Source organism: Mobula hypostoma, chromosome 7, assembly GCF_963921235.1.
Source record: "Mobula hypostoma chromosome 7, sMobHyp1.1, whole genome shotgun sequence".
Classification (NCBI taxonomy): Eukaryota; Metazoa; Chordata; class Chondrichthyes; order Myliobatiformes; family Myliobatidae; genus Mobula; species Mobula hypostoma.
Window position 1 is genome coordinate 159,752,084 of NC_086103.1, and position 13,194 is coordinate 159,765,277.

General features: G+C 44.4%; 1 long non-coding RNA gene across 2 annotated transcripts; it reads right to left on the reverse strand.

Moving 5' to 3' along the window:
• Positions 1–492: 492 nt before the first annotated feature.
• Positions 493–9,564, reverse strand: LOC134349700 (uncharacterized). Of its 2 annotated transcripts, XR_010018750.1 has the most exons (4): positions 8,653–9,564; positions 4,136–4,439; positions 1,981–2,140; positions 493–1,329 (listed from the first exon to the last, which is right to left on the reverse strand). It is a non-coding gene; the product is annotated as an uncharacterized LOC134349700 (long non-coding RNA). The 2 variants fall into 2 exon arrangements; XR_010018751.1 differs by lacking the exon at positions 4,136–4,439 and having other exon boundaries at positions 8,653–9,561.
• Between the last annotated feature and the right edge of the window lie 3,630 nt (positions 9,565–13,194).

Sequence of the window (13,194 nt, forward strand, 5' to 3'; positions counted from 1 at the left end):
AACATGTGGTAAAGGAAGCAGTATATTATACCTGTTCGTGAGTCAAGCGTGGATCATCTGCATTCCCAGAGGATTTTATCAACTGGATTTTCTGCTCAGTAAAGCTAGCTTGACACTTCACAGGGATTTTAACCCCAGTGCGAGCCAGAGGTGCTTATCACAAACTCACAGTAGTCATGAGTCAGCTTCTGTTTTGCTACAATGTGGAGTTTATCACACGGGGTCACTGAAGTCCTTATCTTCCTGGATTACCATAATACCATGCATTCAGTCCACACTGATTCCATTGGATATCCTTACAGGGAATGAGCTCAAATTTACAATAAAATCTTCACAGACCAAATATTGACCCTGTTCTTGACTCTCCCTTCCCTTGGCCTCAGAAAAGTTTACATTTATGTTTCCTACCATTAATAGAATTTTACATCATTGGCACTGACTCCTTTACCATAGAAGTATGGAACTGACTTTGAACATTTTGCATTGCAGACACTGTGAAATTCCTTTGTACACTATTCTAAGAGAAAGAAGGGGGGAGAGAGAGAGAGAAAGAAAGGAAGGCAGAGAAAGGAGAGAAATAAAAAGAACAAGACAGAATGAGAGTGAGAGAGAATATGAGAAAGTGACAAAGAAAGAAAAAGAAATAGAAAGAGGATGTAGTAAGAAAGAAAGAAAGAAAGAAAGAAAAACAGTAATAGACGAAGAGCAAGAGATAGAATGAAATGTAGAATGTGAGAAAGAAAGAAATTGAACAATTGGAATTGATTTATTTTTGTCATATTATTGTCAAGAACTTATCTTGCATACTGCTTGATCATGCAGATAAATTCATTATGTAGTACACTGACGTAAGACAATGTAATAACAGTATGCAGAACAAAGTTCAACAGCTACAGAGAAAGTACAGCACGGATAGACAATATGGTGCAACATCATAATGAGGCAGATTGTGAGGTCAAAACCCACTTTATTATACAAAGGAACCATTTAATAGTCGTCTAACAGAGGGGTCGAAGCTTTCCTTGAGCTTGTGGCACATGTTTTCAGGCTTTTGAATCACAAAACTCAATCATTCACATGAATATTCGCGGTATTTTCCGTTTTCATTTCAGATTTCCAGCCTCTGCAGTTTGATGCTGCAAGGTGCGTCCAGTATTTCCTGCATTGATTTCAGGTTGTTAGCGACCTCCGTTTTTCTCCTTTTTACTATTGGCACTATGGTCTGCAAGCCTTGTGCTTCACAATGTCAGGCAAGAATAAGCTCCCGTCTTACAACAGCGGAGAAAAACTCAAAAGCCAGCAACCCCACAACACCAGGTTTTATCAAATCTGTCAATAAATTCACATAGCATTCAGAAACATTCAAAAGCAATTCAAATTAAACGTTTAATTTTCCTTAATATTCTAATTATTCAGTTTACAAGTTGTGACTATGTCATAATGTCATTGACTCTTTGGGGGTGCATCCCTTTGACAATAAATCTCTTTTGCACTTTAGTGAACAACTTGCCTCTCTTTCCAATTATGGGTACACTGTACCAAAATACCCAAAAACCATTTCACCCAATGTTTTCCATTTATGAAATTTCACTTTAGGAGACATTATTCCGGGAATGCACTTCCGGGTGTGGTAGTAGACACAGATACATTAAGGACACCTAAGAAACTCTTAGATAGGCACATAAATGAAAGAAAAATGGAGGGCTATGTGAGAGGAAAGAAGTAGGTTAAAAAGTTGGCACAACATCATGGGATTCTATGTACCACAGAATTGTCATAAATCCAGGAATGAACATAGAACATAAAACATTCCAGCACAGTACGGGTCCTTTAGCCCATGATGTTGTGCTGATCTTTTAACCTACTCTAAGATCAGTATAACCCTTCCCTCCTACATAGCCCTCTATTTTCACCTGAACAATTAAAAACATTAGAGTAAAGCCAACTAATTCAAAGCTAGGTAAGTTGCCCTTTGCTTACCCTTCTCCTTCAGAGCCATTCCTCTCCTTTCAAATGACTCGGCACACTCTCCTCTTCCCAACTCTGTGGACAGGTGAAGGTAGCTGGGAGTTCACTAAAGAATTGACTGCTTTCCTCCACAAGTTCCAGCCTATTATTATGCATTGAACATGCTACAAATCTGCAAAATACAACTCTACATGCTAATGTACAAAAGAAACAGTTAATTGCCATCAAAAAACTGCAGTATTTAAATATTGGAAACAGTCTTGCACCAAAACTATAACTTGTTTGATGTTGTCTCTCTTTCTCAGAAAGAAATTAGTGGAAGAAATAAATATAAATAAGTTAAATAAATAATTAATTTGAATCACACATATTTTTAAAAAGGCACCAACCCCCATTCACATTTGCTAATTGATCCATTGGTAAGATGAACCATGCTCGGTTTAATAGTTTTTAAGTTCACATTTAATATTGGGTTCACCGATCGGGGTTTGACTCCCACCACTGTCTGTAAGGACTTTGTATATATTCTCCCCAAGACCTATTGGGTTTCCTCTGGGTGCCCTGGTTTCCTCCCTCAATCCAAAGATGCATGGTTAGGGTTAGTGAGTTGTGGGCATGCCATGTCAGTGCCCAGCACGATCCTCACTAATTAGATTTGTCACAAATGAATCATTTCTCTGTATGTTTTGATGTACTTGTGACAAATAAAGACAATCTTGTTCTTCGTTCACCTGGCCTCGGTGGAGTTGATCTCCACTGACTTGCTTCCATTTACCCCATTGTTACGGCTGCAGTAGCAGTAGAGCTCCTGGACAATGAATCTTAAGGAGCAGGAACGATGGTAAAGGTAAGTAAGCAGCCAGCTGAAAAATGTTGATTTATGTGTTAAAAGTCGCAGTTGACGTGAAGTGTATTACAGGGCTATAAAATAATCCCACGCTTCAGGTAACTTTATGATCCTTACTTTTGTACTTGGTGTGATTGGAGCCCTAGTCAATCATATTACAGCCTTGAGCAAAGCTAGGACTGCAGCCAGCAGTTCAGTCAGTGTAAGTGACAGCGGTTTTATTTGACTTCCAGAGTTGAATTTGATTCCACTAAGGACATTTTTCTTTCATACTCCTGGTTATTTTGATACTATTAACTACAAATTGTAAACCAGCCCCTGCATTCATTATCCAGTTCACTTCTGACTTGCACGGACACCATTTTGCACTGGGTACCATAACGGTATCAAGCTTATTGCTGCTACTTCACAGCTTCAGACAATTAAACTCCACATCTCTAGGAAAATTACCTGAGTTTGACCCTAACCCCTCCTCCTTCCCTTTCTCCCATGGTCCACTCTCCTCTCTTATCAGATTCCTTCTGCTTTAGTCCTTTATCTTTTCCACCTATCACCTCCCAACTTCTCACTTCAACCCCCTCCCCCACCCACATACCTTCCCCTTCGTCTGGCTTCACCTATCACCTTCTAGCTTGTACTCCTTCCCCAACCCCCTTCAACTTCTTATTCTGGCTTCTTCCCCCCTTCCTTTCCAGTCCTGAGGGAAGGTCTCAGCCCGAAACATTGACTATTTATTTCCCTTCATAGATGCTGCCTGACCTGCTGAATCTCCCCTAGCATTCTGTGTGTGTTACACAGGATTTCCAGGATCTGCAGAATCTCTTTATCATGGCCCCAACTGAACAGCAGCAGGCATCCAAGTTTGGACATTCTAATTCCCTGGGGTAAGGTTAGCTGTCGCTGTCCCTTGTATACTCTCCCCAAGAGCAATTGGGTTTCCTCTGAGTGCCCTGGTTTCCTCCCACAATCCAAAGATGCATGGTTAGGGTTAGTGAGTTGTGGGCATGCCATGTCAGTGCCCAGCAAAATCTTCACTGATTTGATTTGAAAGATGCTCTGAAGTCGGCCTCCAAGACACAGAGCACAGGGTCACCAGATGCTGCAAGGATTCACACAGGTATAGTTCTATTCTCCCTTACGAAGTCTGCACAATTAGGCTCATCTGGGAGTGAAGCCTCACAGCCGTTCATGGTGTTAGGCTTCACTTAGTAGGAAGTAACAGCCTGCAAACTCTGTGAAAGCTGACATGCATTTCATTCCGTCTCTAACCTCAATTGGAATTGTTTTATCTCCCTTAAAATAACCTTCCACAGGTCATACCTTGTCTTCTTATACAGTTCTTGATCGCCGGTCTTGAATGCCACAGATCGAACCCTCAGCAGACTATGGATCTCCTGGTTCATCCACGGCTTTTGGTTTTGCTATGCCTGGCATGTTCTCGAAGGCACACGCTCAAACACACAGTTCTTGATGAAGTTATTCATTCAGACTCTAAGATGAATCCCTGAATGTTATCCAGTCCACTGACTCAAAGCAGTCCCATCAGTGCACCTCTGCCTCCCTCTGCAGGGTGGTAGATACTTAGGTTTTCTGAAGAGAATGGTCCATTGATTGTCTTCTGCCACTGAATGGAAGAATATGCAATACAGCAACAAAGAATTTTACAGTTTTTGTTGTATTACTTAGTCTTAAAGAACCTACCTCTAGCCCCATGGATCATGTTCCCTGACCCACTATGGGAAAGCAGCTATACAATTTCATTACAATATAGAGGCCCTTTGGCCCCTTGGGCATATGTGAGCTCTCAGAGTTTCCCCTACAAACTATTGTCCATCTACTTCTGCTACATAGCTACACTAGGGCAAATGTACATTAACAAATTAACCTTTGAAATATGTGGGAGCCCACAGGATCACCGGAGGAACATGCAAACTCCACATGACACCCAGGGTTGGCAAATCATAAACACAGGAGGCTATGGATGGTGGTGAACCCAAGGGCAGAGTAAGGTCTAGAAAATACCCAGACTCAAACTCAAAATACACAAAATGACACAAATGAAATCCAAAGTCAAAGTCACAAAGAACAGTACTAGAAATGGAATTCCTACAATTGAGCACAGAGTGCTCAGCACAAGGCCTTTAAGTGAGGATTTTCCAGGAAGCAATATAGCAGGCAATAATTGGCTGTCTGAGTCTTAAAGGGACAGTGATAGCTAACCACACTCCATGGAATTGGAATGTCCAAACTTGGATGCCTGCTGCTGTTCAGTTGGGGCCATGATAAAGAGATTCTGAAGATCCTGGAAATCCAGTGTAACACACACAAAATGCTGGGGGAGATTCAGCAGGTCAGGCAGCATCTATGAAGGGAAATAAATAGTCAATGTTTCGGGCTGAGACCTTCCCTCAGGACTGGAAAGGAAGGGGGGAAGAAGCCAGAATAAGAAGTTGAAGGGGGTTGGGGAAGGAGTACAAGCTAGAAGGTGATAAGTGAAACCAGGTGAGGGGGAAGGTATGTGGTGAGGAGGGGGCTGAAGTGAGAAGCTGGGAGATGATAGGTGGAAAAGGTAAAGGACTGAAGAAGAAGGAATCTATTAGGAGAGGAGAGTGGACCATAGGAGAAATGGTTAGGGTCAAACTCAGGTAATTTTCCTAGAGATGTGGAGTATAATTGTCACGGCAATAACCTTGGTGTCATTATGTTACCCAGTGCAAAACAGTGTCTGTGCAAGTCAGAAGTGAACTGGATGATGAACGCAGGGGCTGGTTTATAATTTGTACTCGCAAGGCATCAGGCCCTGATGGCATACATAGTTGTTCTCTGAAAACTTGTGCCAACCAACTGGCGAGAGTGTTCAAGGACATCTTCAATCTCTCACTGCTGCTTTCGAGGCTTCCCACCTGCTTCAAAACGGCGGCAGTCATACCAGTGCCCAAGAAAAAGCGGATGAGCTGCCCCAATGACAATCACACAGTGGCACTCCTCATATCTACTGTGATGAAGTACTTTGAGAGGTTGGTCCTGGCTGGAATCAACTCCTGCCTAAGCAAGGACCTGAACCCATTGCAATTTGCCTGTGATCACAACAGGTCTTCAGCAAATGCAGTCTCACTGGCTCTCCACTTGGCCTTAGATCACCTGGACAACAGTAATACCTACATCAGGCTGCTCTTCGTTGATTACAGCTCAGCGTTCAACACCACTGTACCCTCAGTTCTAATTTGAGCCCCTGTACAAATATCCTTGACTTCCTCACTGGGAGATCACCGTTTGTGCAGATTGGAAATAATATCTCCTCCTTTCTGACAATCAATATAGTGCATCCTTAGCCCACCACTCTATTCTCTCGACTCCCACCATTGTGTCCTCATCGAGGGATCAGAAGTGGAAAGGGTGAGCAATTTCAAGTTCCTGGGTGTCCACATCACTGGGAATCTATCCCGGGACAACCTATTGAAGCAATTACAAAGAAGGCACAACATCGGCTATATTAGAAATTGGAAGAGGCTTGTTATATCACCAAAGACACTTGCTAATGTCTATAGGTACACTGTGGAGAGCATTCTAACTGGTTGAATCTCCGTCTGGTATGGAGGGGCTACTGCACAGGGCCAAAAAAAGCTACAGAAAGTTGTAAACTCAGCCAGCTCCATCATGGGCACCAGCCTCCCCAGTATCCAGGACACCTTCAAAAGAACATACCTCAAAAAGGTGATATCCATCATTAAGGACCTCCATCACCCAGGACATGCCCTCTTCTCATTGCTACCATCAAGGAGGAGATACAAGAGCCTGAACCACGCACTGAAAGTTTCAGGAACAGTTTCTTCCCTTCCACCGTCAGATTTCTGAATGTACACTACCTCACTATTTTCCCTTCTATTTTTGCACCAATTATTTAATTTAATTTTTATATACACCGTATATATTTCTTATTGTAATTTAGAGCTTTTATTATTATGTATTCCTGCTGCAAAACAACAAATTTCATGACATATGCCAGCCTTATTCTGATTCTGAAAGGAGTGAGAAATTTTTACACTGCCCCAAAGAAACGTCCGATGAGGCTTCTACTCCAGGCCCTTTTGAATCGGCTATATCTGAACAACAATGAAAGATTTAAATCTTAAAATGTGCTTTAGTTGTCAGATGAAGTGAAGTGCATCATCTTGCATCTAATCAAGCAGCGAAGGTTGTGCTGGGCATCCCGCAGGTGCTGCCACTCTTCCAGCGCCAACATGGCATGCCCATGTCTCACTAACCCTAACCCTGCAATGTGAGAAGAAATTGGAGGAGCCAGAGGAAACCCAAGCAGTCTCAGAAAGAACTTATAAATTCCTACAGACAGCAGCGAAAATGAAACCCCAATCTGACAGTCAGCACATTAACCAGTACACTACTCTGCTGCCTCCTTCGATTTTATAACACCTACAATGAGACAACCATGCCAGGATGTTTCTCAAGGTAGCACCTTGAGCAGCTAACAGAGATGCTTCCTCACATCTCCGTTCATATAGGTTCAATCGTGACCTCCAGCCCTGTCTGTGTGGAGCCTGGGCATTCACCCATCTGACCACACGGGTTTGCTTTACGTGCTCTATTGGCTGGACATTCTCCAAAGAAGTTCAACTGACACATGTAAATTGTCCCTTGGATGTAACTAAGTGGTCGAGTCTGGGGTGTGTTAAGGGAAATGTCAGGAGAGTAAACTAGAATTAGTGTGGATGGGTGTTTGATGGCTAGCATGAACCCAGTGGGCCGAAGGGTCTGTTTCTATGCTGATGGTGTCTATCAGAGACAGTGCCTGTCTCTTGAGCTCACTTGGCATTCAGGAAAGTGCAGATTCTTATAGAACCATTCCCAAAACCTCAGATCATCCCAGATGTCTTTATGTCCAATGGAAACAAATTGGTCGGCACAACATTGTGGGCCAAAGGGTCTTTAGAAACATAGAAAACCTACAGCACAATACAGGCCCTTCGGCCCACAAAGTTATGCCGAACATGGCCCTACCTTAGAAATTACCTAGGGTTACCTATAGCCCTCTATTTTTCTAAGCCCCACGTACCTATCCAGGAGTCTCTTAAAAGACCCTATCGTATCCGCCTCCACCACCATTGCCAGCAGCCCATTCCACGCACTCACCACTCTCTGCATAAAAAACTTACCCCTGACATCTCCTCTGTAACTACTTCAAAGCACCTTAAAACTGTGCCCTCTCGTGCTGGGAAAAAACCTCTGACTATCCACGCGATCAATGCCTCTCATCATCTTGTACACCTCTATCAGGTCACCTCTCATCCGCCTTCGCTCCAAGAAGAAAAGGCCGAGTTCACTCAACCTGTTTTCATAAGGCATGCTCCCCAATCCAAGCAACATCCTTGTAAGCCTCCTCTGCACCTTTTCGACATCCTTCCTGCAGTGAGGCGACCAGAACTGAGCACAGTGAGTCTTGACCGTGTTCTTCTCTGTTCTATGTTTCATGTGAAATCTGCAATAACTCTGCACTGATTAAAACTGTGTGTAGCCAGTTCCTATTAAGAGCAGTGTGACGTTGACCAGATATCTACTTCACTAATGTCAATTGAGAAATGAACTTTGATAGCTGAGGTGGTACAACTCTCCCTCACTACTGCAGGTTTTCTGTCTGGAATGCGACTGACTGACTCCTGTGGAAGCCAACCGTCTGCTCCGAGAGAACCCAGTAGTACAAAGGGGAGGATTACTAGCAAGACCAGTGAAGGCACTTAAGAACCCCCAAGCTATTGAAGAATGCTCAAGGTTGTCATGGCTACCAAAAGGCTGTGCAGAAGTGAGTGGAACCCCATATTTACCATAGAGGTTTTTGGCCTTCTTCTCAAACCAGCCAACCCCCTTTCTCCGTCCTCCTCCTGTGGAAGCTGCCTTGCGATATCTCTGCTGTACACAATGCGAGCAACCCGTTACTGAAGGACTTGTGTCTTTTGCAATCAGGGAAAGCCGGCCTGGTCAGCTTGCATGTGTCTACCTGAGTCCTGAGCAACATCAGCAAAGTCTCGTTCATTGGCTTTGAATTATTTAATCATGTTTCCTGGACAGTGGCCAAAGTAAACAGCCCTTGGTGAACACTGGTGGGAACTCAAAAACGTACTCAAACCATTTAATTCATTTACTTGTGCGAGGTCATTACTTCATTCCTTGCCTGAAATGGGAGGTCCCAACTGCAATGCAAGGTAGACTAGTGCTGTGTGTTACTGTGCGCAGGCAAAAGAGCAGTGGGAGAGTATCACATCAGTTTAATGGCTCAACATAAGCATTTGCGGTAACTCCACTGTTATGTGGATTTGCTAGATTCAATCACTGTTCACCTAGGCAAGCTCTATCCTTCTACCATCACTGAGGATCTCGGCCTGAAATGCCAGCTGTACTCTTTTCCATAGATGCTGCCTGGCCTGCTGAGTTCCTCCAGCATTTTGTGTGTGTTGTACTAATCAATTCTCGTTTTTGGGACATGTTTCCCTGCACCCATGGATGATCCTTTGATACAATGATTCACTTCAAAACCATTTCTTTGATTACATAGAACAATACAGTACAGTACAGGCCCTTCAGCCCATTATGTTGTGCCAACCCTTTAACCTACTACTACTACTACGTTGACTCAGGCCTAGGGGGCCGGCATCAGGCACAATGACGGACTCTCCACTTCTCCCTCTCCCTCATCAGTGTGTTCAGTTCATCTACATTAGCCGCGCTGCTGTCTTCTAGGAGCGTGTTGACCATAGTCTTGGGAGGGTGCCCAGGGTTCATCCTCCCGTGCTTGGGCTCCTGTATGATGACTAGGCTGGCAGGTAGCTAGGGGTGGCGTAGACAGTGCCCCGCTAGTTGCAGTCTTCTCACCTCAATTTTAGTGGTGAGCATCGGTAGGTTATTATAGAGCTCGACGTTCGTCATGTGCTGTTGCCAACTCACGTCAAGAGCCATCCAGAGCATTCGTGTATAGCTACCATCTAGAGACTTCCGCATCGTCTTGGTGAGTGTCCACGTCTCGCATCTGTATGTGAGAATGGACTCTATGACTGCTATGAAATTCCTCTTTTTAAGCCCTCTGGTCAGGTTTGACCCAGATTTCCTTCATGTCGTTCATAGCCCTCCACGCCAGCGCCTTCCGTATCTTTATGTCCTTCTCCGAACTCATCATTCTTGACCCAAGGTACTTGTAGTCAACCTACCCTTTAACCTACTAACCTTTTAACTTATCATTCTAACCATTTCCTCCCACATAGTCATCCATTTTTTCTATCAGATATGTGTCTATTAAAGAGTCTCTTAAATATCCTGAATATTTCTACCTCTACCATCACTCCTGGCAACATGGTCCACACACTCACCACTCTATGTGTAAAATCCCTCCAACATCCCTCCATACCTTCTTCCAATTACCTTAAAATAGACATTTCTGCCCTGGGGAAAAGGTCCCTGGCTGCCCACTCGATCTACGCACTTATAGATTCAATCATAATTGAGAAGTATTTTGTTGGTCGCTTCAACACAAACTCCCCTCACCCTTTCTCCCTCAGCAACAGGCTGTCAATTAGAGTCAAACAGTCATTGAGCTACACAGCACAGGAGCAAGCTATTCAGGCCAATTCAGATACAGATCTGTGACAGTCCCATTTGCCCATGTTTATCTTAAACCTTCCTATCCATGTTCCATCCACGTACTTTTTTAAATGTTGTTATTGTACCTTCCGCTGGCAACTTGTTCCATACACACACCACCCTCTGGGTGAAGACGTTGCCCCTTAGATGACTGTTAAGTCCTCCCATCCCACAACCCTGCACTGCTCCCTGTAACTATTGATGGTGAGGACCCGGATGTGGTGAGGATCTACAAGTACCTGGGGGTGCACCTGGATGACAGACTTGAGTGGAGCAGCAACACAGAGGCTGTGTACAAGAAGGACCAAAATCATCTCTACTTCCTGAGGAGACTGAGGTCCTTTGGAGTATGCAGGCCTCTCCTTCACATGTTCTACCAGTCTGTTGTCACCAGTACAATCTTCCAGTGGTGTGCTGGGGCCATGGCATCAACACGGGTGATGCCAACAAGCTCAATAAACTGATTAGAAAGGCTGGCTCTGTCATAGGAGTCAAATTGGACACACAGAGGCTGTGGTAGATCAAAGTACCCTATGAAAATCCTAGCAATTCTGGACAATGGTTCTCACCCTCTGCATGCCACCTTGGACAGAGAAGCACCTTTAGTAATAGTCTAAGACAATTGCACTGTTCCAAAAAGCGTTATATGAGGTCATTCTTACCCTTGGCCATTCGGCTTTATAATGAGACAGCCTATAGCCAGGGAAGTGATGACCCCCTCCTGTAAGACTGTTTGAGATAACTTATTTTTTATTCTTTATTTCTTCTCTTCTAATATTTGTATATTTGTATATCTGTGCACTTGTAATGCTACTGTGACACTGTAATTTCTTTTGGGATCAATAAAGTTTCTACCCATCTATCTAAATCTACACCTTCTAGTTTTTGAGACTCTTCCCCAGGGAGAAAGACTGTGTGTACATTTACACTATCTGCTAATCTACTCACGTTCTGCATGCAGGATAAAGTACTGATGCAGGGTTTTGACCCGAAAAGTCAACAATTCTCCCCCCCCCTCCCCCCCACAGCTGCTGTTTGACCAATTGAATTCTTCCAGCAGATTGTTTGAAGTTTACGTAATTCAGTAGGAATACTGGACATGTGTTATTGACTTCTCTGGAATGAATTTCAGGTTTTCAGACTGGGACTTTGGACAGCATTGTGGTTTAGCAGTTGAGAGATACGGCCTTTAAAAACGCAGACACGAGGAAATCTGCAGACACTGGAAATTCAAGCAACACACACAAAAAATGCTGGTGAACGCAGCAGGCCAGGCAGCATCTCTAGGAAGAGGTACAGTCGACGTTTCGGGCCGGGACACTTCGTTAGGACTAACTGAAGGAAGAGTTAGTAAGAGATTTGAAAGTGGGAGGGGGAGGGGGAGATCCGAATTGATAGGAGAAGACAGGAGGAGGAGGGATGGAGCCAAGAGCTGGACAGGTGATTGGCAAAAGGGATACCAGGCTGGAGAAGGGAGAGGATCATGGGACAGGAAGCCTGGGGAGAAAGAGAAGGGGAGAGGGGAGCCCAGAGGGTGGCGAGCAGGCAAGGAGTTATCGTGAGAGGGACGGAGGGAGACAAAAGAGAGAGAAAAAAAGGGGGAAAAAAATAAAAAATATATATATAAATAAATAAACAGATAAGGGATGGGGTGTGAAGGGGAGGAGGGGCATTAATGGAAGTTAGAGAAGTCAATATTCATGCCATCAGGTTGGAAGCTACCCAGACGGAATATAAGGTTTTGTTCCTCCAACCTGAGTGTGGCTTCATCTAGACAGTAGAGGAGGCCGTGGATCACACCTTTACCACACCTTGTTCCAATTCCAACCTCACTCCTTCCGAACGCTCTGCTCTCCACTCCCTCTGCACCAATCCTAACCTTAGTATAGAACCCGCCAATAAGGGGGGCACAGTTGTTGTCTGGTGTACTGACCTCTACCTTGCCGAGGCACAGCGTCAACTTGCAGATAGCTCCTCTTATTTACCCCTCGATCATGACTCCACTAAGGAGCACCAGGCCATTGTCTCCCACACTATCACCGACTTTATCCGCTCAGGGGATCTCCCATCCACTGCTACAAACCTTATAGTTCCCAGACCCCGCACTTCCCGTTTCTACCTCCTACCCAAGATCCACAAACCTGCCTGTCCAGGTAGACCCATTGTCTCAGATTGCTCCTGCCCCACCGAATTCATTTCTGCATACCTCGACACTGTTTTATCCCCCCTTGTTCAAACCCTTCCCACCTATGTTCGTGACACTTCTCACACTCCAAATCTTTTCAATGATTTCAAGTTCCCTGGCCCCCACCACTTTATTTTCACCATGGATGTCCAGTCCCTTTATACTTCCATCCCCCATCAGGAAGGTCTCAAAGCTCTCCGCTTCTTTTTGGATTCCAGACCTAACCAGTTCCCCTCTACCACCAGTCTCCTCCGTCTAGTGGAATTAGTCCTTACTCTTAACAATTTCTCCTTTGGCTCCTCCCACTTCCTCCAAACTAAAGGTGTAGCCTTGGGCACCCGTATGGGTCCCAGCTATACCTGCCTTTTCGTAGCCTTTGTGGAACAATCCATGTTCCAAGCCTATACTGGTATCTGTCCCCTACTTTTCCTTCACTACATCGATGACTGCTTTGGCTCTGCTTCCTGCACGCATGCTGAGCTCGTTGACTTCATTAACTTTGCCTCTAACTTTTACCCTGCCCTCAAGTTTACCTGGTCCATCTCCCTCC